This window comes from Aquila chrysaetos, chromosome 13, assembly GCF_900496995.4.
Source record: "Aquila chrysaetos chrysaetos chromosome 13, bAquChr1.4, whole genome shotgun sequence".
Taxonomy (NCBI): Eukaryota; Metazoa; Chordata; class Aves; order Accipitriformes; family Accipitridae; genus Aquila; species Aquila chrysaetos.
The window spans coordinates 22645709-22673453 of NC_044016.1; the positions used below are offsets into that span (position 1 = coordinate 22645709).

At 40.7% G+C, this 27745-nt stretch overlaps 1 long non-coding RNA gene across 1 annotated transcript in view; it reads right to left on the bottom strand.

Annotated features, from left to right (window-relative positions):
- LOC115350397 overlaps positions 1–27745 on the bottom strand; it is a 48317-nt gene that overhangs the window by 7828 nt on the left and 12744 nt on the right. The window contains exon 2 of the long non-coding RNA XR_003926422.2: positions 4574–4662. This is a non-coding gene — a long non-coding RNA (uncharacterized LOC115350397). The remainder of the gene's footprint in view (positions 1–4573; positions 4663–27745) is intronic.

Below are 27745 nucleotides of genomic sequence, written 5' to 3' on the forward strand. Positions count from 1 at the left end.
CCATTCACAACCGTGGGTTGTGTGTTGCTCTAACTCAGCTGTTCAGGATAACAAGGGAGCAGACAAAGGCATGTTTTGCCCCTTCAGACCTTGCTGCGCTGCTTCTGCTTAGCTTTTGCTTTGGGAAATGAAGGGAGGGTACGGGCTGCCGGCTGGGGGATACCCCTGGGAGCTGATGGGCAGAGATACCCATTTCCTTGAAGTTCCTGCCCACTCGTCCACATGGGCACAGACTAGGACAGAAACACGGTGTGGGGTGAGAAAGCTGGGGGCTGCAGCCCAGCTTCGCTGCCCCTCCACCTGCTGCATGAGGGAACACCCCAGGCTGGAGCAGGACCCTCCAAGGGCTCCCCTCCTCGCCAGGGCTGCTCCCTCCTGGAGACTGAACACTCAGCCTAACCCATTATAAGCAGAGAGCAAATTTCTGCCTAGCACCTGGGAAGGGGAAAACCAAAACCAGGCACCCCCACACCACTTTGAATCTTTGGTCATGTTTTAGTGAGTGAACATGAACAAGTGTGCTGTGATACCTTTGTGTGCATGGGAAAGCAGGCAGAAGGCAGGGCTGGAACATGCACACAGGAGGTACGCACAAACCCCTAAAAATAAGAGGCTATAAATGTACCACAGAGTCAAAAGTAAGTGAAATGTTTTCAGAAAATCCTAAAGGGAAGAGTAGAAGAAAAGCAGACCAGCCCTCTGGGAACTCTGCTTTCCTAAGTCATAAAAACCTCTGTTTTCCCTGTCTGGAAAAGTTGTCCACAATGCTCAGAACAATATGTTTTTATTTTTAGTCTTTGACACCAAATAACCATGAAAAAAAAAAAAATCAGTGTCAAATGCTGTGAGTGGGCAAAAGTACCATCTTGTAGTTGAGAGATACATTTTCAAAAGCTGGAGTTGAGACATGGAAGTGAAATTGTTGAACAAAGTCAAACTTAGTATTTCAGAAACATGTTTATGTCCTTAACTAAAACATGTTTTTCAAATGGCTTTAGTTTTTTATGCCATATGTAAAATATTTCATGTTCTTCACTTACAAAATTCACAGAAATTTAGAATCTCAAAAAGTTTTGAAAAGTGGGCATACCAAATTTATTGTTAATAAACCAAAAAATATATTTTATTGAATGAAATGGCTTGAAAACAAGCCAAACTTCCAAAATGGAAAGGAAGATACATTTTTTCTTCTTTTCCTGAAGGCATCTGACTGTGCAGGAATGCTTTGTTGAATATTTAAAGATGGACAAATAATCAAAAACTTGGTGGAGCATGGAGCAGCAGACTGTATTAATTAAACCACAATTATCTTTGTGGCACTATTTGGTTTTCGTGGTCGTGCAGTATATTCATGCATATTGTATCTAACCCTACTGTCATTAGATAGACAAAAATCCAGACATCAGGAATTTGGTTTGGCTAAGTCAGGCACAGTGACTTATTTCAGATGCTGGTATCGGTTTCTTAAAAAGAAGCATTGTTACTTTTTCCTGTGTATTCCATAGCCCTACTGACTGAGGCTCAGATCGTGTGGGTGTGCTCAAGGGAAACCTTCAGACAACACCCAGATATTGCAGAAATTTATAAAGCTGTTAATGAGGCTTTGTCTGGGTGTGCTGCTGTATCTGCAGCTGAACTGGGTCAGAGACTGAAGCTCCTGGGCACCCTCCCTGCTGCTCACTGTCGCTTTTTCTTTTTTCCCCTGCCAGAGGTTACCCTCCTCTGAGATCTGCCTCTGTCACCACATGCTTAGGTTGACATTGTGAAATTATGTGGTTGTCATTGTCATGATTGCTTTATCATTGATACTTCTCAATAGGTACTCACTTTACAGATAAGATCCCACCTGTACCTCTCTTAGGTCAGGGATAGTAACTGGCTTTTTAGTTTTTCATGGGTGGTAACTGAAACAGAGTGAGCTTGGTCAGTAGGCTTGCTGATGCCTGCACCCACCAGTGTGGCTAAGGCTGCTGTAGGAGTCCAGAGTTTATTGCAGCAGAAAGTCATCAGAGGCACTTCTTGCCTTGAGGGGCTGGTGAGCCGCTCTGGGTACATGAACCCCTCTTGAGCAGACCTCCTGTGAAATGGAAACCTCTGCTCCAGTTCGTTGGGCTAGTTCTTATTCTCAGGCTCTGCTGTGCCATAAATGCAGACTCCCTCAGATGCCAATCAAAGAGAACCTTTTAGTCTCAGTTTGGCACACCACAGGACAGGTCTTAAGGAACAGATACAGATAGGGTTTCGCTGCATTAACACATGTGGCAGGGTTCCCCAGAAATCTAACAAACTGTAAGCAGGGGACAAGGTGGTAAGAGGCCAGGGAGTTTTGGCAGCCTGCCGCCACAAGCCAGTGTTTGCTGTGTGTATGTCATGGGCAGATCCTGTGCAAAGGTCACAGCAAGCTAAACATTACAAATCCTAAAAGGTCCTTGCACAATTAACATTTTAAAAATAATATGTATTATATAAACTGCTGTGTTTTAAAGAGGCCAGGAACAGCAGAAGGTAGCCTGCAGCCAGGAATGTGCTAATTAAAGTATACAATAGAAATATTAACTAAGTGACCTTAGGGGTGGGAAGGATGCAGGAGGAAGGGGGAAGACATGACATAATCCCCTTAGTACCATGTTATATTCCAGTGCCCTGAAAAACAGGACAGACAGACAGGAAGAGAGCAGTCCTGCCATCCTGGCTGGGAAAAGCTGTCTCCACCAAGGCAGCTTGGGCCTAAAATCCATGTATAACATCTCTGAGCACCTGCCAGCGCTCACCACGGCTGGGGTACACAGTACACAGTGGCCTGCAGCTCCATGAGCCCATGGAGACCCTAGGGAGGATGCTTACCAAATGTAGTTTTAATAGTAGGATTTGTTTTGAAGTAAGCCTCTTCTTTTAGCCTCAGTTTAAGGAAAAATCTGACTGTAAGTAACCTCACACAATAAAGCACTCTGTTCCTGTGAGCATGGCAACGTTTAAAGCTTTTTCTGTAACCATCGTCCCTATCTATAGTTTTCAGGATACCGTAATGATAATATAGTCAGCCTCCTATTAGTCACACAGGCTGTTTGGGAGATGGTATCTCTGGGTCTGAGGTGGGGGAACATCTGCCAGCAGACTGCTTTAGCCAGGAAAATCCTCTGGCACACAGGATGAGCCAGGAGCCTGCCAAGTACACTGCACTACGAGGGAGTTTGTAATGAAGAAATGAAGCCTGTGCATGCTTCTTTGCCTCCATTTTGTTGCTGCTATGGAAGAGCATCCTTATGTTATGGCCCAGCTGCTGACTTCTTTTGTTTAGATCTACCAGCTCATTTCCTTTTCTGTCCTCAGCTGATCTTGCAGCTCTTCAATAGGGCTCTTCCTATTGAAAAATCCTGTTTGTCTCTATCCCCTCTTCCTCAGCACCACCCTTGTATGTGGCTGTGAAATTCCTCACTTAGTTCTTTCTGTCCCTTGATCGTGACCTGACATCTTTATCAGCCTCTGATATTCAGGCTGCTGGTATACAGCACACAGCTTGGAGCTGGATTTCCCTGTCAGGAGCCTGGGGAGCTGCCAGCAGTAGTAATGAGGAAGAAGGATAGAGAATCTTAGCCAGATTCTGTCACATGAATCTTAGAGTAACTGGGGACCTCATGGCAGCTTGGATATACATGCCCTTTACACCTGCCCATGACTTGCTTGCATACTGTATTTTTCTTAGCATTTTTTTCCTGATCTTTTGAATAGCATTTTGGGGCAGCTCTCAGTATCAGCAGCAGGATGAGTAGGGTAGTCCCGTTCAACTTTAATTTCTAGTTTGCACCAAGGATAGTATTCAAATTTTAGCTCTTACTATTATAATTATATAAACTTCCTTGCATGCAACCACCCAGTCAAAGGAATGCATGCCCATACCAAAAGTTGTTTCAATACCTTTGCTGGCATCTGTTGTGTATTGCCTGAACTAAGAAAGAGAATGGGTCTTTTCAGCCATTTAGTAATTCATACCCAAGGTCTTTGTTTCTGCGGGACAGGAATGAAGCTGGTCCCCAGGGAAAAAAAAATGGTTAAAAAGACCTCAGTGTAATCTTGTTTCCCTTCATGATTAACAGCAGCTAGCAAAAAAGAGGGATCTGTTTCATGAGCTTTAGGTTGCTGGAAACATACTGGAGTCATGCTGCTTTGTCAGCTGAACAGAAGCTCCTAATGTGACACACTGCTAAAAGAGACAATGCCACTCTTGCATACAGAAACATATACTGAAGGGTATATCAAGTAGGATGGCTATCATATGCCTGCATGCAGTCCTGAGCAATTACTGCTAGAATACTCTTCAGGCTTACTGCCTGCTGTTCAAAAAGGACGCTGATAAATTATAGAAAGTTCAGAGAAAAGCCGCAACGGTGATTAACATGGACATGACCAATCTTCCTTGTCCTATGAGACCTGTACCAAAGTCTTTGATCAAATGCCAGGAAAGGGCAACTCCAGGAATGATCAGTAGAAGACAACATTGGTCCCCCAGGAGTCCCACTGCTCACTGCATGAAAAATGAGACAAGGCCATGATAGAAGATGGGCTGGTGACTCACCTTCTTCCATAACCATGCTGCAGTCCTGGCATGAGATTACACCTTAACTGCTTGCATTTCACGTAGCTCAAGCACTGTTGGTTAGCCACCTGGAAAATAAATGTCATATATGAGAAGGACCATGAATTCAGACTACTTAGCTCATCAAAAAGAAGGTTAAGGACTGATATGTTCAAAGACTGATACATGACTAACAAGACTCTGATAACAACTGTTCAATTCAGCAAAGGAAGAGGACTCTGAAGGTTGCTTATGAATAGTATCCTTATATCTCAAGGTGAACAAACTCTTTTTGAATGTAATCCAGCATTTGGCATTTTGAAAAAGAAAGCTCAAGGCAGCCATAAACTCCTCTTCTTCCCTCTTAAAGCCATTCTCCTCTACACAGCCCTGTGCACAAGTATTACTTATTCACATGGTGAATGGCTGTAGGTGTACAACTAAAAGAAATCTTGTAAAAAAAAATATTTTTTTTTTGCTATATTGAAAAGAACAAATAAAAATCCTCAAACCTATTTCTAACTTTCTACTTTGGAAATATCTATTTATGACATAGGAATTTGTAAACCTGAATAAAAAAACCCAAACCCCTAAACTCTAAGCAGTCCAGCTACTCCAGCAGCTCATGTCTTTTCTGATGGTGGCATGTAGCTGCCAACAGTGTACACTTACCAGCAAATTGTGCAGGGCCTTCAGACTTACTACAGAAAAGAAACCACTCAGAAGCCCTTGGCCAGGATGACCCCTGCTAGCCAAGTTTTAAAATTTCACAGTGTATTATGGCACAGAGCCATTTTTTGCAATCTACAAGTATGCAGTGAGAGTACGCTACTAGGACATGAAGAAAAGCAGGGGATTCTGGGAAACCAACACTCTCAATTACAAAACCTTAAATAACATTAAATGTATTTTTATGAAACATCACGATCCCTCTTTCTGGGCTTCCATAAGAATAGGCTAATAAGAACCTCATGACAACGATGAGTGCTTCAGCAGCCATTATTGTGTCTAGTCAGGTATTAAAACAACAACAGAATTATTGTATGTTACTATTAAATCCCCTTTGTCACCTGTCCTGGTTTTGGCTGGGATAGAGTTAATTTTCTTCCCAGTAGCTGGTACAGTGCTGTGTTTTGGATTTAGTGTGAGAATAATGTTGATAACACACTGATATTTTAGTTGTGGCTAAGTAGTGCTTATCCTAAGTTAAGGATTTTCCAGTTTCCCATGCTCTGCCAGCAAGCAGGTGTACAAGAAGCTGGTAGGGAGCACAGCCAGGACAGCTGACCCAAACTAGCCAAAGGAATATTCCATACCATAGAGTTTCATGCTCAGTATATAAACTGGGGGGAGTTGGCCAGGAGGGCCAGATCGCTGCTTAGACATCGGTCAAAGGCTGGTGAGCAATTGCATTGTGCATCACTTGTCTTTTCTGGGGTTTTATTTCTCTCTCTTTTCATTATATTCCTTTTCATTACAATTATTACTATTTTTTTTTATTATTGTTATTATTTTATTTTATTTTAGCTATTAAACTGTTCTTATCTCAACACCCAAGTTTTACTTTTTTTTCCCGATTCTCCTCCCCCTCCCACTGGGAGGGGGGAAGAGTGAGCGAGCGGCTGTGTGGTGCCTAGTTGCTGGCTGGGGTTAAACCATGACATCACCATTGATAGAATTGATCAAATGCTCTTCAGCGAATAAACACATTGGTGAATTACTCTTTTTCTTGGTCAGCTCTTGTGTTGACAGGACTCTTATCCTTTGAATAGTGGATGGTTTGTGTTGCTGTTGGGAGGCAGCAGACAGAAAGTCAAGCTGAAGGCTTAGGGGACAGGCTAAGAAATGCCAGTGGAAGCTTGTGCAATGTGTGAGAATCAGCCAGATTCAGAAGGGATGGAGAAGCCCCGGCTAGTGACTGTAAGACTGATCTTGGACAGCCATTTGGATTTTCTTCCTGATGACATGGCTGATAGTTGCTTTTAAAGATGCCATAGTGATTTCAAACATTGTTTGGTTTTCCTAGCAGTTTCAGAAACCATCTCAACCTCCAGGAAGTCAGACATTGAAATAACTGGCCAGAGAGGACAACACCAAACATTGTCACCAAAGCAAAGGGAAATGCCACTTTTTCACATGCAAACGTATTAGAGGAAAAGTGATTAGGATAGTCTTCCTCTAAATTTAACAGTTGCATATCATAATCCTCTGTGTGAGTCCAAATGTTTTTGCTATCGTGAGCCCAACTCTACCAAATTAAAAGGGAGCGATAGAAAGCAGTAAATCAACCTATACTTGCTTTCTGTACCTCGATGTGCCACATCCAGTATCTCTGTGGTTTCCAGTGATTAGAGAAAGAACAGCCTGTGATATTAGGCAGGTATTTTTTCTCAGCAGTAAGAGTTTGTTTCCTATTTTTCCCTAATGCTCTGTCCTGTCTCCAGCAGCAGACCCAGTCCGGGCATCCTGAGCACCATCCCTACTCCCGCGCGCCAGCTGGGCAGGGAGAATTGGTGCAATGAATTTTGCAGCTACTCTCTGTGCGCACCCGTCAGTGTCACTGACCACATTCCTGGGACCTGACACACGCTGGAACACCTCTCCTACACATTTTTCTCCTCCAGTTTTGGCTCATGCCAGTGGTTTTCTTAGAAAAATGAACTAACTATGGTCGTATGACTTTAAAACGTAAAGCAGACATTTTGGCCCCTCAGCAAAACAGTTTTAGAGTGAAATCCCATAAAAAGGTACAGATGTTGTTTTGACCACCAGAGGGGGCCTGCATTGTCTCAGATTCACAGTAAAAACAGAAAATCATGTTTTAGGAGAGGAAGAAAATGGCAAGTATGTATTTATACTAGGGTAGCACCTACAGGCACTGAGTGATGACCAGCTGATTGCAACACACCAACGAGGTGAAGGGAAAACAAGTTTATGTGGGGTGAGTAGGGAGTGCTGCCTGGTACCCACCCCATCAGCTGTGCCCAGAAAGTATCCTACAGAGGAAATTCTTGAGGAATAATATGAGATTTTCTGTGAATCTGTATGTGAAATATGATGAGATTATTTTGGCGGTTGTATTGAACCACTGTCTCCCTCCATGTCAGGAAAAGTAATACTGTAGATGCAAGTCAAATTTTCAAAAGTGTAATTGAATGTTATCATATTAATATCTCTGTTTTAATTTCAAATGGAACATTTTTCAATCATCAATATTTTATCGACATTTTGCATAGATCTAAGACAGGGTTAGGCATCCCAGCTACTGTACAAAGAATACACTTTGGAAATACAGTTTCCAGTTAATACTAGTGAGAAATCCTGGCACTAAATTTAACATGTAAGGGTAGAAAAGCTTAAAGAAAAGAAAGGGTTTTTTCCCCTAAGAAAATGAACTCATATACAACAGAAAGATACCACTTTTCATCAATCCCTACTTAGTTATCATACTGTAAATCTCAAAAGCACTTGTTTTTCCTTTGCCTGCACTTTGCTTTTTTTAATCTATGTAAAATGAATGCAAAGCATGTGTAATACCATACCTCATGCTTGTGCTCTAAAGCAACTTTCACTAAGCATCCATATATAATCATATACATAACAAGGCAGCAGAAATTCTAATCCTGCATTTAATGTAAAAAATCCTGTTTATGTTCTGTGACTTTTACAGTAGGACATCTATACAAAACAGTGGTATTAATACCACCATATAGAATTTAAAAAGATAGTAAAGTTACTGCTGCTTGAATAGCAATTGACAATCTTGGATGTTCTTGCTTGGAAACACTGTACAAAGAAAACAAGTCTTCCAGCTGAAAGCCTCATTCCTAGAGTCATCCAATGATACATAAATAGGACCACTTAGGCACACAGCATTTGTTCCCCACCCTGACTTATTAATCTATTTGTAGTGGATATGAGAGCTTGTGGGTGGCCTGACAAGGTTGTCATTCAATTTTATTTAATTACTCACTTGATTTCACTTGAAAGAACTATTAAAATGACATCTTAATTGCTCAGTGTTATCCAGAATCTCTTTCAAAGCCCATAAACTGTCAAGGATTAAAAATGATGTCACTTTTCTGAATTCCCTATTCGGGGGACGGGGGGAGGGGGGGGGAGAATCTCCATCCAAGCCAAAATAAATCAATAAAGACATAAAAATACACAGCCCTTGAGGAGGGGGCCAACTCTTCCCCTCCCCCTATGCTGTACTTCTGCTGTGAGCAGGATTTGGGGAAAACAGATGATAGATGAAGCACTACAGCCATAAAGGTTTAGGCAGGAGGGGAAAGTCATGTTTGGGATCCTCAGATCCTGGAAGATGGAGGTTCACAGCCACACCCCACTCCACTCCCCAAACACATGGGAACTGCCATCCAGGGTCAGGTGAAAGATCCATCCAGCCCAATATCCTGCCTTTGGCAGCAGACAGAGGCAGATGCTTAGGAAAAGAATGTAATAACAGGGTGCATGCAGAGTGATTCCCTTTCTACTTCCCCACCAATATCCTCCCTGTTTCCAACAATCAGCAGTTTCAGGATTTCCTGAGCCAGATGTTGCATTTAATAGCCAACAGCTATTAAATTATAATAAATAAATAATAGCACTACTTTTAATAGACAAAAAGAAATTGAGAGCCCTTTCTATCAAGAGAAAGATAGAGGGTCTTGGCTGTAACTGCAATGTGGCTAATGCAGCAGCAGCCGCAGAGAGTGGCTTTACTGCTTCTCTGAATTCAGAGGTTTCTTCCTGTTTCTGACCTTCACATATAAAAATGTCATAAATGCAGGATTAGCCCTAAGGAGAATTGCTAGCCATCGGACTTTATAAAGCTAGATTATGTCATCAGTAATATTATTAACCTATCTATTAGTTGTGCAGAAAGCCCTGTTTTTACATGCACAAACATACAACCTATGTCTGCAAGCAGATGTTAATTGCAAGGCATATCGAATCTAACCCTTAAATATCTTACATATCAGAAAAGTTTGGTTGGATATTTGATTCAAATGCACTTCAATCTAGCTGGGAACTGGAAAAATAATAATACAAAAATAGATGAATGTTGGTGTAGAAGCATGGGGCATTGGTGCAGTTGGCCATAACTTCCCTTGAAGTGCTGCAGATTCCTTGTGCAGCAGACCTCTCATACATGGCTATAAGGACCAGCTCTCATGGATCCAGAAATGAGATTAATTTTTATCTTTGGAGAAGGGAGGAAGTAAAGAAAGAATTTCTTCAGGAAATCAGATTTTCCTGTGCTTGATCTCCATGCATAGCTTTGCCTTTTCTTTGTCTTATTAACTGATTTGAAGGAAAAATTGTCTTTTATTTCTGCCTTAAATAAAATCATCTCCCCTTCTCCTCATGATCAAATGTCACCCACTTTCTTGTTTTTTAGTTTTTATTTTTATGGAGTTAACTCAAAAATAACCGAACTTTGAAACCTGGCATGCAAATAGTTCTAATCTTAGTGTACACACATGTTCAAGCTTGAAAACAAACTGAGTAAGATAAAAATAAAGGTGTTCGCAATTCCGAATATGGCTGCTTGGCATCTGCTAAGACCTTTAGAATGTCCTGATAAACTCCCCCATATTTTGTGACCTGACACAGATATACCTGCCTGATCTGGATGCTCAGTAGGCTCTGCAGAGGCAGCAGACAATGAAGAGAGATGCCTCACAGTTACCACAGCAGAACGTTCTGGATGGTGAAAGAAGAGGAAGAAGAAATTGCCTAAACACAGACACACTGGAGAGTGTTTTCATCCAAGAACTGCAGCTCCCAAATACTTTTGTTGCATTCTGCTACTTTAAGCTCTGCACTTACTAAGCACTTGACTCTTAAGCCATTCCAGTCCATCAGTTACTCAGTGTATCACAATATACATTGAACTGGTCATACCACATTCCATTCTAGTGAAACAAGAGCATCACTGACTAATATTGTGACAATTTAGCTCCTGATTAATCAGAGTATTTAGGTACGTGTTCACCTTCAAGGAAGAAGGATACGACTCATGTACCCAGGTGGTTTGCTTAGTTGGAGTTTACTTAGTTTGGAGTTTACCTACTCCAAAGCCCAAAAGCCATACAGCCTAATGCCTTTGCATTGGAGTTCCCAGCATCTTTAAGCTGCCCAAGGGAGAGTCGAAATTGAGACATCCCCAAGATCAAGGTCAGACCTCCCATTAGGTAGGGATGTGCAGGTCTTCTCTATTTCTTCTTTTCTCTCTCAGGAGCCTTTAGAGAAGTCAAACACCTTCAAGGAGCTGGGGTCCTCTCAAACATTTCCTCTCTCACAGAGGGTTGCAGGCAGTGGAAATAATGCTCACTTTCCTTCAATCCCAACCCCCCTCCCCCTGCCTTCTTTTGCCGTTCTGCCCAAGCCTCTCTGCACTCCACCATGCAGTCACCAGTTCTGCCATCCCTGTGCAGCCATACAAGAGGGACAGAAGAAGAGAATCTGTCTGTAGGGCTGAAAAGGGAAGACAAGGCAGATGGAGAAACCAATGTCATCCCTTTCTGTAGACCCCTTTCAAGGACAGATGCAAGAGATAATCTTGCCTGTAGCTTTTGGCAATTACATTACATTTAAAATGCTATTAATTGATCTTCATGTTGTCGGTAAATTCTTTTAAAATAATGAGAAAGTATAGCTATGTAAAGAGGAACTGTCAGAGACTTTACACATTGATATGGCAAGTTAGGATTGCCACAAATATCTACCTGCATGTCATAGCCAGCAACTCCTGTTAGAAAGAGCAGCACCACTGCAGTGTATTACTATGGGTGTGCGTGTCACTCAGAAGTGTGTCCAGCCTGAGCCCTGCCATACCCATGCTGGGCTTAAAGTTAAACACTGATTCACTGAAAAGAAGGGAATGTATAGTTCTGGGTACCACTGAGGCATACACATGTAAGTAAAATAGATACTGGCAATCTTCAGGGCCCCAGAGATACAACAGATCATCCATCTGAAAAGTCTTTTCTATCACATGAGGAAGCGCACTTAAATAATCTCTGAATTTTCTGAGCATGAAAGCATGGACAGCTTCTCAGAAAATGTTACAAATACTGAAATTTTTCAAAGTATGCTTGAACTCTAAGTTGGATTTCTCATGAAGAAGTGAAGTACTGAGAGCCACTGCTAGCAGACCAAACCAAAATACACATTGTTGCATTTGTGTGTCTATTTTATACATCAGAATTTGACTTTTTCTCAGGCATGACTTCAAACCAGAACAAATGGATCAGTTTCTTCTGTGCCTATGTATGTGTATACATGGGCACACCTACATACAAGAACAGCAGTCATAACACATGGTTTATCATTAAAAAAAAATCCTCCTATGGGAAAATAATGCTGAAAGTGGCTTTTTCCATTTCCTTAGTTAGAACTCAGATGGTTTCCAGTTATGAACATAGCTCTCAAGAAATTAGTGTTTCTGCCTGTACTTACCCAATTTACATTCCATGTTAGTTAAAATTCAAGGAATCATTTAGCTGTCTCCTACAGGCATGTTGTCCTGGTTTCAGCTGGGATAGAGTTAATTGTCTTCCTAGTAGCTGGTACAGTGCTATGTTTTGAGTTCAGTATGAGAAGAATGTTGATAACACTGATGTTTTCAGTTGTTGCTAAGTAATGTTTAGTCTAAAGTCAAGGATTTTTCAGCTTCTCATGCCCAGCCAGCGAGAAAACTGGAGGGGCACAAGAAGTTAGGAGGGGACACAGCCAGGGCAGCTGACCCAAACTGGCCAACAGGGTATTCCATAACATGCGACATCACATCTAGTGTATAAACTGGGGGGGGATGAGGGCGGGGGATCGCTGCTCGGGGACTAGCTGGGTGTCGATTGGCAGGTGGTGAGCAATTGCACTGCGCAGCATTTGTACATTCCAATCCTTTCATTATTGCTGTTGTCATTAGTGTTATAATTATCATTATTAGTTTCTCCTTTTCTGTTCTATTAAACCATTCTTATCTCAGCCCACGAGTTTTACTTCTTTTTCCCGATTTTCTCCCCCATCCCACTGGGTGGGGGGGAAGTGAGTGAGCGGCTGCATGGTGCTTAGTTGCTGGCTGGGGTTAAACCATGACACATGTGCTGACTGCAGACATGTAGTCACACACAGTCCTGCAAGCACCACTCTTGTCAAGCTTAAGAACTCAGTTTTCCAAAATGCAGCAATAACAATTCACTTCAAACAAGACAGTCCAGTAGTTGTAATTACACCATAATCAGAACTGTCAGTGGAAGCAGCATATTTTCTGACTAAGAAATTGCTGGTCACTTTAGGCCTATGCAAAATACGGGGAAAAAAAACCCTAATTAAAAACTTGCTTTGGAATATTACACTAAAGATTTTTTTAAAACTTATTTTTTCCCCATTTGCTGCTTGCCAGATGTTAAGAGGATTGCTGGTGCATTTGCACAGCTGATGGAGATCTTTGAGCACAAAATTTACAAGAGACATATAAAATGCATCTCCTATTCTCAAATACAATTAATTATTTTTAACTACCCCAAGTGAAAGCAATAAAATTCCCTGCTCAGCACTTGAGGAATGAGTATCTGACAAGGAATGCAGCAGAATTGCCCCCAAATAACTTTGCCCTGACCCATCAAACACAGGGATAAAACAAATGAGATGGTTCTTCACTCCCCTCCTCCTTTTCTGAGAAGTCAGCATTCTCCACTGAAAATAAACCAGTGTCAGTAAGTGACAATTCTGGAATTCTCCCTGGGAGTTAAATCCTAGCTGAGACACTAAATCACTTCACGAGAATGTGTCCTATTGTGAAACATTTGTATCAGGGTCCCTTTGCACTGTCCTTGGGGGGTACATTCTTTTCTTAATAAAATAGACATTTTATTCCACTTGGGCACATCACAAAATTGCCACGAAATAATACTTCATGAGGCAGTTCTGTAATAATCAGAGAGACATGCTGGGTACATTATTCTAAATGTTACTCCTAATCCTCCAGGCAAATACTAACGGATAGTAGCAATTTGTGTAGTCATTGGAGCATAAAAATGAACTTTTAAAAATATCTAACGCTTAAAAAGCAAACACACACACACACACACATTAGTTTGCTTGTCAGACCACAAACAACTTCCCCACAAAACATCTGAGAAAGAATGAAATGGGAAAAGTTTGGACAAATCCAGTTTAGTCATTGTGTGTAAGTCTCTGCACTAGGAAATTCTGATGCTTTCCTATTTTATACTGGCATGAATGCCACTGCACTAAAGGAGCAACAAAGGAAGCAGTAATATGCACAAGAGGAAACAGATTTAGCAAACTGAAAAACATTACCTGTTTTCCTGCTACAGGACAGTGGATAACATAGCTATCAGTAGACATGTTAGACCAAAACTAGCAAGAAGAGATTGCAGAGACAAACACCAGATGTGTAAGTGACACTGCAGATAGGCACACAAAGTCAAGGTCCCCAAGTAAACAGGCCCGTTTCTACTAGAAAAATGATACTATGCTATGTCTGATAACTGACCTTGTAGGAGGCAAAATCCTCTGACTTCAATCCATATGGCTATGATTCAAACTTAACTTGTCACCTGAACTTCTCCAAACTTCCACTGAAAACAGAACACATTGTCTTGGAATCATTGAAGAATTTTAATGTGTCCTTCTCTTTTCTAATTAAGTGGTTGAACACAAACAAGCAGATTGACCCACACATGCAGCACGACTATAATTTCCCCATTTTTCACTATGCTCCCCTTCTTCCCCACTTTCAAATGCTGAACCTGCACAATTTGATCTTTCCTTTTTGGAAATTAGGAGCTTTCATGCTTGAGGGCAGCAGGAAAATCTGCTGCCAACCTCCTCGCATTCAGACCCTGGACAGCAAGATACCCCAGCTAACATGTCCTGGAAGCCTGCTGCCGAGGTCCAGGCAGTGATTCAGAGCTACCCTGTGGGACCAGCATACTAGGAGAGCTATCAAGCCCAGCATGACTTGATCTGGCCTCTTCAGAGCCACATGTCCCATGGCATCCTCCAGCCATCCTGGCTCCCAGAGAGGCCTTTATCCATGAACCTGGAGGAACAGGGACAGCAGGACATCAGATGTCCATGTAGTACTGCATTGATATATGCCCCCTGTCATGTCCCTTCTGGAAGCACCTGGCCCCTTGGTCAGACACAAGCTCAGTTTTTTCCTCAGGTTGAGGAAAGCCAAGTCATGTACAGTAAGTCCAGCACAGAGCTTACCTCTATCTCAGTGGTCAGGGCATTCATTTAGGAGGAAAGTGTTCTGGTCTTGGTATCTGTGCCAGAAATTATTTGTAGCTTCTTTTTAATGAACAACAGATATATGCATATATAAATATACGTATATAGGCATATATATATTTAACTAATTGTGCTTTGGTCTAGCACTTGCCGAGGGTGGGTACCCTCAGCTTATTGTGGTAAGTGGTGCATGGTACTAATGAGCACTATTTAAATTCTGAGGGAGTCATATCCATGTTTGTGCAGGCCTAATCCAACTGTCTGTGCGTTAAGTATGTTCTCAGCTTTCTGACTCCACTGGGTCCCTTCTGAGGGCTGCAGGACCACACCCAGCATAGCCAGAAAAGTAAGTGCTCCTGAGGCTCCAACTGGAGATGTACAATAGAAATCCAGGCACCTCAAGAAGGGAGGGACTTGATGGCTGTAGGACTGGGAGGCAGCAAAGCGAGGGCTTTCTGGCTTGGTGTTTTGGTATTTCCAGCTTGAGCACCTATGCCTTTTGTGGCATTGAGCCTGAAGCTCCAAGTTCACAGTAATATTGTGCACGTGTTACCAGATAGGAATGCTTCTCCTTCAAATCCGACCATCTATCTTTATTGTTACAAATAATTTTATCTGAATTATGCTGTAAACATATTTTCCCAAATTGTTTTCAAGGAGCAAATAAAATGAAATATTACATCTATGAAAAAATCCAAACAAACATAGCACTTGTTTTGTAAAGACTAACTGCTTTTCATAAGAATATTTAAGACAAAGGAAAAGGAATATGTGTACTTGGAGCTTGATAGAAGGATGAGGTGAGGGCGAAGGACGCGTATAATTTGAGTATTCTGTCTTTTGAAAACTGCCACTTCTCCTATTTATAATATGACTCAGTTCATTAAATGAACTAACCTGAACACAGAAGACATCAGTATTCAGCAAACACTGTTTATTAGTCAGCATTCATGTTCAGAGAATCTTAGCAACATCTCTGTGTTTGGTGGAAATCTGTGAAACTACGCTTTTAGGGGACAGAATCTGCTTTTTGAACTGATCTGAAAAGTACCTTACATTCCTGTTTATAAATAAAACAGTACAAATTAAAAAGGTAAAGTACTAGAGACCAATCAATTGCAGGCTTCAAAAGAAAATATTAATAAATTCTGTGTGCCCAAAACCTTGAATTGCAGTATTTGAAGATCATTGACTTCCTCTGATATAGTTATCCTAAGCTTTCAAAATCAAAATGTCACTATAACAATTTCTTGAATAGTTTTCTGCCTTTTCCCTCTCTCTAGATGAAGAATTTCCATCAAAGTATGTTGCTCACTTAAGCATTCATATTTATGCTGATTCTGTATGCCAGAAATGAGACAAGAAATATCAAGCATGTTTTTCAAAATGTATTGCCAGACATAGAAGAGACAGAATCAAGTTAGTTACCTTCAAGACCTCAGCAAAAATGACAGATTGTGCTTCTGGTGATAGAAGTGACCACACCAATATTCATTCTCTGTCAGGCAACATTCAGCTCTGGAAAGACGACGAGACAAACAGCTGAACCACTGTTTTCTCCCTCTTAGAGGTAGCTCTGCTATCTTATGTATCATTGTGGTGGTTATGTTGCATCACAGTCTCTCATAGGATATTACAACTAAGGAGAGGCACTTGGGAAACTAGTAATTGGTACTAAAATTGCCTGATCTTTCACCTCTGTTGCTGGTAACTCCACAGGTTTCCCATTTCCATGCTTGATGAGATACCTTAACTTTGGGAAAAATGTTCACGCACTCAGAGCTGTGACACACATTTCAGTGTTAACCTCATTTTGCTGAGCAGACATCGCTGCCTCAGTGCAGGCACTGGTGTTCACATTATAAAAACAGATGCTTTAATGCTGTGCATAACGACATAACAAGATCCCATGGCTAGAAGATGAATTTAGGTAAGTTCAAATGGTAAAGCACACAAATTTCTACTGTGAGGAAATTAAGCAGTTAAACAGCTTATAAAAGGATGCAGTAAATTCTCTATGACTTCAAGTCTGTGTCAATATTGAATTTTTTCACACTTGGCTCAAATGTTCTGGGCATAACCAAGAACTGCAGGGTGAAATTCTATGGTTTGTCCTATAAGGAAAGCTGAAAGAGATTAATAGTAATAACCCCTCCTGGCTTTAAAACCTACCAGTTCTTTGACCTCTGATCAGAGTGCCACTAAGAATTTGGAAGGATTCTCCAATCTATAGTTTTCAGATTTTTAAAATTTTATAATTTTGGAAACATGCTCCTAATTTTTAGGTTTTGCTCCATTTTTTATTTTCCTGACTTTTTTTTGAAAATAAAATAATAATCAAAAAACAAAACAAAGATTTCCCCAAAAGATCTGCTTAAGCTACTAAATATTTTTGCCTACTTCAGATATGATCCTGGTTTTATGCATTCATTATAAGATAGTGCAAAGAATTTTTTAAATTATTTCAGCAATCAACAGATACTTCAAGTGGAGCATGTGCTAAACATCTCTCCAGGCATCACTTACTGTGTTAAGGACTTACTCAATGTTTGAAGAAGCAGAATCCTAAAGTTAAACTCCCAAATCCACATTTAGTTAATTTTATGAGTAGTGAATACAAATCAGCTCCCTCTGACATGGCTGACCCACATTAGACCTATTCTGTTATATAATGTTGAAAGTAGATAAACCATCCAAACTCATTTCCCCTTTGACTTCCTACAATCTAAATAAGCTAATGCATATCTTTTTTCATCACCTGTCTTTCATATGGGGGAGAGCAGAAGATAGGGATCTGTCCTACTAAGGAATCTGCAGACAATTGACTTTCCAGCGAACCCCTACAATGTATAATTCATTTTCTAAATGAGATCCTGCCAAACGTGGAGAGTTCGTGTGCAAAAACATCCTGATGTGATTCAATATTTTATTCAACAAACTGATATCATTATTATTCTTGGCCTAGTTTCCTAAGATATTGAAAATGTGTAATCATGGTATGTCTTCCCTTAATAACTTCTAAGCACATGGCCAATTTCAGTCGCATTTTGAGAGGAATAGGGATGTGAAATATATTCAATTTCTACAAGGTTGTTAAACTGAACCGAGGAGAAGCGTCTATTACAGCTCTACTGAAAAATGACAACAGTATTAGACATCAACAAATGCAAAACATTGTGGGTATCTCAGCTCTGGGAACTGGTTTGGTTGGCATTTGCACTGTAAACATATCTATAAGACAGAAAGCTATGTATTAGACCTCAGTAGCTTTGCTGCTCACAAAACTTTTTTCTATACAGTGATTGACAGATTTTTAAAATTTTTTTTAAGACAAAAGCGTTTGTGTAGTCCCAACCTGCTGCGCACCAAGTGGCTGCCTACAGGTGCAATCCAGGCTGCAGACTACTTCCACGCAAAAGATTGCCTCTGCCTCCCAAGAACCACTGCTGCTGTTCCTCCTCCCCCACTGATGAAGAGGAAGACCTGGAGTCTTCCTACTTAGCCAGGCACTTCAACCCAGGAGCTATCATCTCTATGCCACGTCCTGTGAGCAGGTCCCACAACTAGTCTCCAGCCCTCGCTCCTAAGAAGGGTTGCACAGCTAATCATGCAAGCCATAAAATCTCATGCAGTAATTTCATCACAATAATATTTGCGTTATTTCATTACATTGTTATGGCTTTGGTTTGCTGTTGAATTCTGTGTTTCTACCTTCTTTTTTGTCAGTGAAGTTCTCGTCTGCAAGCTAAACAATATAGAACTATGCTGTATCTGTAAGGAGAAAAAAGCCACTAAAAAACCACTAAATTGAAAAATGACCCAGCCTCTATGTCAAGATTTTTCCTGGAACTGATAAATACCAGATAGACTGCAAGAAAAATGGAGAATAAACTTTAAAATATGGCTCTAATAGCTAACCAATTTGGACAGTCCTATGGAAACTTAGAAAATCAAGTTCAAGCCACAGAGATTTAAAATGCAAAGGCAGAAGAATCAGGTTCTTAGATTCCGTTAACACATAGGACAAAATACTTGTTTTGACTGAAAGATCTCCCAATATATTTTTTTTTAAAAATGTTTACTTACATAATACAAATTTGTATGTACAAAGAATAATGTACTCTGTATACCCTGACATCATCCATCCCATCTCTCTGATCAAAACCAATTGTACTATAAGCCTTAAATATTTTGTCACTGGAATTTCAGCTAGAAAAACAAACGCCTAACAATTTTATTGTTCACTTCCTGAAAGAATTCTGGTTTTCATTAAAGCAAAGACTAGTTATAAAAGCTGCTTTTCAAAAGCTGTGTATAGTAGCACAGACTGACATTAGGTACCTAAATGAAGCCCATGGTGAGAGTAAATCATGGCATATTTGCATCATCAATCACTAGATTTTTTGCAACCAATTGCTATGGAATTAAAGCCTCTGATAGCATCTACAGTGTGGACAGTCAAAGCATTATAAAATCGATCATTCAGTCACTTTCCCTGTGTTTTTAATTAGTTAAGATGACATAGGAGTGGCTACCTCTGCCATTGCAAAGTACCACATATAGCCAAGCCACAGCTTTTGTGATTCTGAGCAGGACTGGGGCTTATTGCTAAGAAACTTTAAAGATAATCTATAGTAACTAAACATGCAATAGTTCAGATGTAAAGATTTTTTTTTTAACATATAAAGAGCCTGGTCCTACCATAAACCAGTTTTTACTTAAGGAGTTTTGCCATTGACTTAATTGGACACAGAGTCAGGATGTGACAAATCATTCAAGGTGCAATAGCTAGGCATATGCCTATGCTGGGTAAAAGTGTGCTGCTACTGTTCCTCTAGCCTTCCCTTTCACGTGGTGTCTGAAAGAAACTCATTGCTCTACACAGTATACCTTTCTTTTACTCTCCCTTTGTAGGGAGACAATCCTGATGAGGTAACATAGATCTCTTGCAATGCAGAGTATTAATTGTATTGAATCATCTCCTCAAGCATCTTTATCTTATTTTCAGAAAGCACGACCTATCAAGAGTAGCATTAGTCAGGGTTGGGAACCCCAACATTTCCTCTGTCTGCTGTCTGAAAATTTTCTTTACATTTTTCAGGCTTATTCTCAACTGAAAGGTAGTTTTTATTGCAAAGTTTGAAAGTAAATATATCCAGCTGTTCCTTAAGTTATGCAAGGTTGGAAAAAACTACACTTTTCCTGCTGTATGAAGAAGAAAAAAAACACCTTGCCTTTCTCTGCACAGCTAGGAACGCCTGCTCCATCAGATTTGGCATGTATGTTATTCTTATTCTGCAACATATACGTGATTGTGCTGGGTGATAAAAAAACCCCACCATCAGTAACAGAAAAAAATCACTTCTGATTGTATTCACTTTCCCCAGACCCACATCCAAGTGTAATGAAACCTCCCCCCCTTTCAGATTAAATTCTTATTTTTTTCTACTCTCTGGGTCAGTTTCTTACAATTGGTTTTAATACAAGCAGGCAACCAGGCCAGTCACTTACTGATTTCAGTGTGTTCTTGTCCTACTGGGTGGTAAGAGCCTCCTAGGAAATGCTTAGTGACTTTAACTTCTGTTGACCTCCAGCTGAGCACTCTCAGCATCTCGAAAGACTGAGCCCCTGCATTCACAGCTCCAGACGTGGTCACAACATAACATGAGGTGCTTTTAAAGTAGTTTTCAGGACTGCCTGTTCCCTTCTTCTGCCAGGGACATCAGTGAAGTAAAGCATCGACTTTCCATTAAATAAAAAAGGCAAAAAAGCAGGACTTAAGCTTTGTGTCAGAGTATGGATGTGCCACCCAGTCCTTCTGCACTTAGGGGGCACCTTTGCTATTACCTGAGAATGAAATAAAAACGGCCAACCTAGAAGCTTTTATCTCTCTAAGATACTAGAAAAAAGCCCAGCATACCAAAGGAGGTGGGCCCCAGCTATGCAGCACAAAACATGCCATAGGTCTAACTCTGCAGAATCTGTGTCTGCCTCAAAAAAAACAAAAAGAAAAGTGGGCATGAGAAGAGGCAGGGATTGTACACTGCGACCCTATGTGCCTCCCTGCACGTGCAGACGGCAGAGCAGGGTACTTCAGCTAGAAAGGGCAAAGCAGAGCCAGGGAAAGGGTGTGATGGGGACCAGGCATGCTCAATAGTTCTTTATTTCTACAGCTGTATAGGAAATTTTAGCTGCTGGCAGTCTGCCTTGGCAAGCCACACCTTGTCACCCTTTCTGAGCAGAGAGGAAAGAAAGAAAGAAAGAAAGAAGGGGAACTAAATAAGAGCCCTCTGTGGATTCAGCCACCAGTCCACCCGGAGCCAAGGGTATACCAAAACGTAGTGTTTGAGTACCTGCTTTGCTTTGGCTATAAGCTAGAGATTTCTGCTTTACTCTTAAACTGAGGAATAGTTGTTGGCCTAAGTGCTGGAATAGCAAACGCTGGTAGGACTGTGAAACATATAGAAAGGCTAGATGCTTTCCCCTTCTCAGCATGGGGAAGAGCTCAGCCAAAGTACTCTGCCCCATTTGGACTCTGCACTTCATGGATGGAGCCAAATGAAGATAGCCCTGAGGAGAGCAATGGAAACTAATCTGAGGTCCAGAAAACCTGACGTAGAAGGAAAGACTGAATAAACTGGAGTTGTTTAGAGAAAGGGATTGAGAGGAGACTTGATAACAATCTTCAGCATGTATGGCTGCAAAAAGAAAAGGAAAGGAACAAACTCTTTTCCAGGTCCAGTGTGGACAGGATGAGAAGTAATATGCTTGATCTGCAGTTTGAGAAATTTGGGGAAAAGAGTCCTCTAACAAAGAAGAAAATAGAACACTGGCTAGTTTGTCTGCAGAGGTCATTCTGGGTGGTATTTAAGAACAGATCAGACAAATCTCTATGACAAGTGATGTTGGTTTAACTGATTCTTCCTTGGGACAGGGAGTGGACTTCATAACCTTCCTGAGATCATAGCTTGAGAAAACTTTAAATGAGATAAACTGCATGTCATGGTTACACTACAGACCCCAAGAAATCACAAGTGAATAAAGGTCAGCAAGGACTGCTCCATACTGACAGGCCAAATGGATTCCTTGACACTTCAGACAAGGATCTTGGGTACTTATTTCAGGCCATATTGTCTGTGAAACATCACCTACTGACGCTCACTCCCCTTTGCCATTTCCAAGTCATTTCGGCTTATCTGGGAGCTGATTCAGAGAAGACAGTCTTCCAGTCATTGATAGGGCCTCACTTGGCCTCCTTTCACATGAGGAAGGAAGGGGTCTGGGAAAAGAAGTTGTATCCTCACACCAGTTGTTAGAAATCACAGATTGTTTTTAGGTCAACAGAATTCTCTTATGTCTGCTTCCAATTTGGATTAACAGGGAACTGGAGCATCTCTACAGTAAGCAGAGCCCTGGGGTGGGAAAGAGCCTACTTCTTAGATAAGTTAAAAAAGAGGACTAAAGAGAGAGCCACATCCTACATACCTCCCGTATGTGCAAAGGGGCCAAGAGCCTTCTGGCCACACCCAGCTTAGGTGAATCCTCTCCTTCGACCAGCCCAAAGACAGCACAAATCCTTCCAGGAAGGGTCACCATCCTTTTCTTCCTGCTGGTTAGACAATATCCTCGCCCTTACTCAGCTCCGCAGGAAGCACATTCTGGTGAGTGCTGCCATTTAAGGAATGCAGGCATGTTAATTATTAGAGCTTCAAAAGATACAAGTTCCAGTGGGCTGGATTCCAGAGCTCTGAATGAAATGAAAACCTCATCTTGATCTCCCTTGGACCACAGTGCGGGTTGTTAGTGAAAAAACTAAACTAAACTAAACTAAAATAAAAAACTGAGTACACACAGAAGATGGTTTACCAGTACAAAACAACAGTACACAGCTTTAGGAATATGGGATCTTTTTAAAGCAAAAGCTGGTTTTGGGCAGCGTCCCACACAGGCTTACTCTTCACTGCTGTTAAGAAAATTCAACAGGAAGATTTCAGTGTAATGTTTACACTGCTCTCCTTTAAACAGATGTAAGCACATCTCCCCCTTTTCTACTGTTTGTTTGGAGTTCACATCTCAGTTCCTGTGCTGTGACCATGCTATGTAATGGGTGCCACTAAGATTCTGAAGGCCATAAGCAAAAAAGGATAATTTCAAAATATTTCAGAACTGAGTTCCTCTATCTGTAGTTTCTCATCTTTCCCCACTGTAGTTTCTTGCTGTTTCTCCCCTTTTGCAGGAGAGTATGTAAAGCTATTATTCTGCTGCTTGCCTCCCTCTCTGTCTGAGGAAGCCTGTGAGAGAAGCAAGAAAAATACCAGATGTGTTCACCCTCTGGCTGCTGAAAAGCTGTGATTCTAGGCATTGGAGGTAGGAAGAGTAGCACAAGTATTTCTCCACCTCTAGCTACTCTGGTAAGACAGCACAATCCAGGACAGAAGTTCAAAATTTGGTCTGTCTTGCCCAGGTTCCTACTGTGATACACATGAACAAAATAAGTTTCTTTAGGTTATGATTAAGCATCAGATGGCTTATCTAGTAAAACATTAGATCAGATGGTATCTAAAGAAATAAGAGGTGTCTGCACAGAAGGAAGCGTAATTCTTTCATGAGAGCTTGAGAGCCCAGCCACCATCACAGTTGAACACTGTAGAAAATAGTAGAATCTCATTCTGTACCCAAAAAAGTATTTTTCCATTGAGTGAGAGAGGAAATCACGTGAAGATTGACTCAGCCATGCAGGCATGCCTTCTCTCTAGTCCAGGCAGAGACACAAGCTTCTCCTTGCTAGCCCACTGGTGCCAAGCTGTCTGAATGTCAGAAGGTGCAAATCTCCAGCTCTTTCTACTCTTTAGATGCTCAGTTTGTTTTGCGAACCACAGAGGTTAAATAATTGCTATTTCTAAAGGTTAAAATCTCTACTATTCACTGCTAGCATGTGACATGTCTCCTCCTCTCATGATGGCTGCAGCTTGTGTCTGAATGGATTTGGGACAACTTAAAAGTCAGAGCTCCTAACTCTAGTTCTGTTTCTTACTTGCTGGATGGTCTGGGGCGAGTCACTTCAATCCTCTGTGCCTCAGGTTCCCCACATGTGAAACAGAGTTAATGATACCTCTCTAAAGCCTCTGGAAGTGGATGACTGAAAAGTTCTAGATACTATTATTAGCTTATTTCCCCAGCAGTTCTTAAAATTGGATGGGATCCTCTCACAAAAATACAGGTAATTTTAAAAAAGTCAGGAAATTTCCAGCAGTTCAGACTCTTAAGCAGAAAAAATAAGGTCCAAACCTAAGAATATGTCTAGTGAGAAGCCAGAGTTTCTCATTTAATTAAAATATGGACAGCTGACTCAAACTCCACTTCTTACCTCACTGATGATGACTAATTCACAAGAGTTCCCCAGCACCCAAACAAGGTAGGGTTTGCTGTGAGTGGGCAAAAGTTAGAGGGAGGTCTCTCTGGGATGTATGAAAAACATGGATATTATGCTCTCAACACATTCCAAAAACATCAAGGATGAAAAATTGCATTTCAATATAGCCAAGAGTTCAAGTACTATAAAAGCACCATTAAAATGTACATTTGTATTGCATCAGTGAGGCAGAGCATCAAAGGATACATGCTAGAGTTTTACTTCACTGACTTTAATATAGGCATTGCTACATCCTGGCTGCACTAGGACTATCTCTTTATGACTTTGCCTTTACTATCCAAATATATACATGAAGTGCTAGAAGTTGTTTCAGCGGACTGCACTGAAGACCAGCATTCTTATAAAAATAGTAGTGGATACTTTGTATTTGACTAGATAATTACCAACACAATTATGAATGAGTGTGCAATTGTGAAAACTAAAAAATTAGCCTTAACATTTACCAGTGCAGGCTTTTATAGTAGGGCCAAAATGGAAATCTTCCATTCCAAAGTGCAAATCTATGCAGTCTGGGTTAAACAGCATAGTTAATCAACAGGTGATGGTGGTAGTTGTGTGGACTCACCAAAAGAAAAGGACAAAAGCATCATTTTGGAAACATATTACACATCTGCTGTTGTGCACAGAACATTGAAAATCAGGAAATAAACCACCAAATCTGCCTTCTCTTATGGGAAAAAGTTTGAACCAGGGTTTTCAAGCACACAAAATATCTCTGATATTCAGTGCAGTACTGCATCCTGAAATGCCCAAGTTATTTTCAGTAGAATTTTCTACAAAATTGGAGCCTGTGTGATCATTCATTTTGTGTTCACCTGTGTATTCATTCCAACAATTTCTTAATGATATTTCCAATCAGCTTCTAACACTGGTAGAATTGTGAAAGATGATAGCTGAATTCTTCTTCCTTTTTTTCCTGAAAATAGACAGATGGGTAGAGATGCTATCAGAGTCCTGGCTCTGAGAAAACTTGCAGTTGTGAGTTCAAGATATGAAAGAAGCCTCATGGGAGAAAGCCCTTATATAAACACGCCAATGATGGGAAAAGCTTTGCCTGGGGCTCACATCCTCTTAGATAGTGAAAGTCAATCACCCATGAGACAAAAAACCATAGGAAACCAGGCTTCATTAGTTCTGCTGCCACAAAATTACTTGTTTAACAAAATTGTTATTCCAGGATTTTTGAAGAAAAGCACTGTCCTGTAGGCACGTGGAAGTCTGGATTTTTTTTTCCTTTTTCACTAAGTACTTCTCCTTATTAAACTATAAATTGTGTACCTAACTCACCAAAAAACAATCTCACATCTGTAAATAGGAAGACAAATAAAATAGCGACCCATGAAGCACACAACATGAAAGTTGAGCAAATGTTTGCACAACCAAACCATGACATAAGTCTACTGAGAACAACAAAGAATGAACAATTTAAACTACTTGCATACTGTGCTAACAAGTGATGCCTGATTTTTAACAAGTAAATCTTTAGCAGAGCATGGAGATTAAAAAAAAAAGCCAAAAGTCAAGCTATTCAGAATTTTCTTTTCAGCAGTATATTATGTCCTAAATTTTCAGCAGTGGTTTTGCATGCCAAAACATCTGAAACAAGATTTATTATCAGAGAGCAAATTTTGAAAATACAGCTAAAAGAACCCCATCTATTTTGATGTCTCATAGCTGGTCAACTCAGAAATGAGGCATACAAAATCTTTAGTAATTTTATTTTTAATCATGGGTTGTGTGTATACTTTTTTGTTTCTTGCAGTTCTCTGTTTAGAGAAGAAGGAAATTTAGTCAGCATTCTTGACAGTGGGCACTCTTCAAACACTAAAGCAAGTTATAAAACTGTAATCATCTGCCCATCAAATTCTGGATTTCACACATACACACACAAAATACCCTCAACACCCTGGAAATCTTTTGCTATTGTTATTGCACCAGCATTCACAAAAACAACCTGGAGACTTTGGCCAGGGTCAAAGAATTTAATCTTTTGGGTTCCCCAGTATCATCAGGCTGAAAATGTAAGGCCCAGCAGTTTTCTTCCCTGGTGGTCTGTTAGTGTGGATTTATACTGGTTTACATAGTTCAGGTCTGCTTCAGGAAGCAGGCTACAGACTTTAAAAAAAACCCAACCACCCAAGTTCACCTCAAACCAAGTGGACAACAACCATAAGCCTCACTGGGCTCTGGCTCAAAAGCCTCAGAAAACAGGGAGGGTGAAGGTGGCCACAGTCCCATATATGAAATTTGCACATTGGTACAGACAGAGATCCATCCACTGCTCTGGAGAGCAATTGTGTGAAGGATTTATTCATTCTCTCACACCTCTCATGATTGCACTTACTCCTTTCTTACTTTTCCATCCTGTCTTTGCAAAGAAAGTATAGTTTGTAAAGGGCTGCAGTCATGCATATATGGATCAAAACAAGTTCTTTAGTTTAGTCCCTTGTCTGTATTGTTTTCAGTTAGTAGGGTGACAGGAAAACACTTCTTAGCTGCAGCCAGATCAAAACTTCTGTAGAATAATATTTTCTTTCCCCTTCTTAAGCCCCACTTAAATCAACAACTTCTTTTTGCTGTTTTAAAACCTCCTTTTTTTCCCCTGTCCTTTTCTTAAGTAAAGTCCCCATAATCTTTCTCTTTGCACCTTAAAAGTTGATTCAGTTTGCTACCTCCTTCCTTCACTTTCTGTGACATTGGAACCATTTCCAGCTTATTCCCCTACCATGGGACCTGCTTTATATGTCTTGCCACAACTTCTTTGTTTCTGTTTTTCAGTTCTCTTCACTCAGGTTTTGTGTGACTGGAGCAACAACAGAATGCAGGAGGTAATTGTGCATCAGACGACCTGGGAGAAACACTGATGTTCGGAAGACAATGAACATCCTCTAAAGAAAGAAATACGTGCTTATTATTTCTAGCTTGGCATACCATAACTATTCTCTGCCTTACATAATGCTCTGCCCAGGGAGCAAGTTTCCATGTCCCGGGCAGAGCTGACTGTTATCACTCCAATTAAATGCAATTTTGCATTTAATGGAGAAGTATAGATAGGGGATTTTAACCTGGGTCTCTTGAATCCCAGACAATTACTGATTCTTAGATGACATATACATACCTCTCTTCAGTGTTTACAGATCATTCATCACGCCATTTTGTAATTATTTTACATTCTTTCTTTTCTTATTTTAGTATCTTTGGTGAATTTCACTGATACATTCCCTAATCAATCTTTGTCTGTAACTCAGTGGTTGAGTCACCATCCCTGGAGGTATTTAAAAGACGTGCAGACATGGCGCTTAGGGACATGGTTTAGTGGTGGACCTTGTTAAGTTAACAGTTGGACTCGATGATCTTAAGGGTCTTTTCCAACCTAAATGATTCTGTGACTCTATGATTCTAAATGGCTAATTAACACCAGAACCCTCACCAGCTAAACTCTGTGGCACCTAAGCATCATTACTCTA